A 1,486-nucleotide genomic window follows, 5' to 3' on the forward strand; every position below is an offset into this window, starting at 1 on the left:
TTTAGGAACTAGAGGAAGGTTGTATTTCTCATCATTGTTACATCGCACCCTGACTGGCTCATCTCCTCCCCGAGACCCCTCTGCAAGGGGATCTCCAGTTGGCCCATTCTTTTCATCTCTGAATTATTTATCCTGCCTATCTTATCTAGATAGACATGCAGATACATTAATAAGTCCAAAAACCAGGCAAAACCAAATAAAACAACAAAGGAAGCCAAAACCAACAAAACAATAACAACAAAAACAAAATGACAATAACAAAAAGAAAGCTACTGACAAAAATGGAAAAGCCTATAAATATTCAAGTTCTGTTTGTTGGCCTTTGCGAGTATTTTCCATTCGAGTCTGGTGGGGTGCCACACTCTGTCTCCAAAGTCTATTTTTGGTATTCCCCGGGGGTTTCATTACTCTGCTCCCCCTGTTGCTCTGCTACATGCCCTCAATGCCTCACCCCAGTGTGATGGGAACAGACCATGCACTATTCCTGTAATGTGTCTCCAGTGCGGTCCCTGCAGCACCGAGATTCAGTGAGGGACGCTGTGTCCCGTGGTGGGCCGGCCCTACAGTCCTCCCTGTGCGTTGTCTGCTCCGAGCAGGAACATCATCCTTAGGGCTTCGTGGGCCAGGATGTCCTCTCCTCCCTCTCCATCATTTTGCATTTCTCCTGTGTGTTATAATCTGATGTGCCCCTCTCCCCAAGCTGTAGCCCCAGTACTGTACTCTGAAGTGCATTCTTCTGAGGGGGTTGGGGGGTGTCCACATAGTTGGGATTGCGGCTGGCCCACAGGCCTCTCTATTGGTTCCCTGGTACATGCCGATATGTTGTAGTCGTGTCTTGATGCCTTGGGTTGAAGCCTGGTCTCTCTCTCCATCTCCTGTGTAAATATAAACAATACCCTCCCCTTGGGCGGGTTAGTGCCCTGCTCCCTCCCTACCCATGTCTTTTTTTTTCTCTTTCTTTCACCCTCTTATTTAATTGGCTGCCGTATGTATCCCTAGATTGGGTTTGGCCCCTGCCATAGTTGCTGGACCTCACCCCAGGTATGGATATATATCGTAGCTTTTCCCCTATGCCCCAATTTTTTTAAGCTTACCTCATTGGACTCATGTTGTACTCATCCTTTTGTGCTTGACTTACTTCACTTAGTATGATTTCCTCCAGTTCTTCCCATGCTTCAGTGTGCTTCATGCATACATTGCTGCTTTTTAGGGATTTGTAGTACTCCATTGTATGTATATACCACAGTTTTTGGATCCATTTGTCTGTTGATGGAAATTTTTACTCCATTGTAAGTATATACCCCAATTTTTTGATCCATTTGTCTGTTGATGGAAATTTGGGCTGTGTCCAACTCCTTGCAATTGTGAACTATGCCGCAATGGACAATGGAGCACAGATGTCTGGCTGTGGTTTGTTCCTTGCCTCTCTTCTGGGTATATGGCCTGTAGGGGGGTTGCTGGGTCATATGGTAGCTCAATTTCCATC

The sequence above is a fragment of the Echinops telfairi genome, unplaced genomic scaffold, assembly GCF_000313985.2.
Source record: "Echinops telfairi isolate 266 unplaced genomic scaffold, ASM31398v2 ScPeMD7_7468;HRSCAF=8506_0, whole genome shotgun sequence".
NCBI lineage: Eukaryota > Metazoa > Chordata > Mammalia > Afrosoricida > Tenrecidae > Echinops > Echinops telfairi.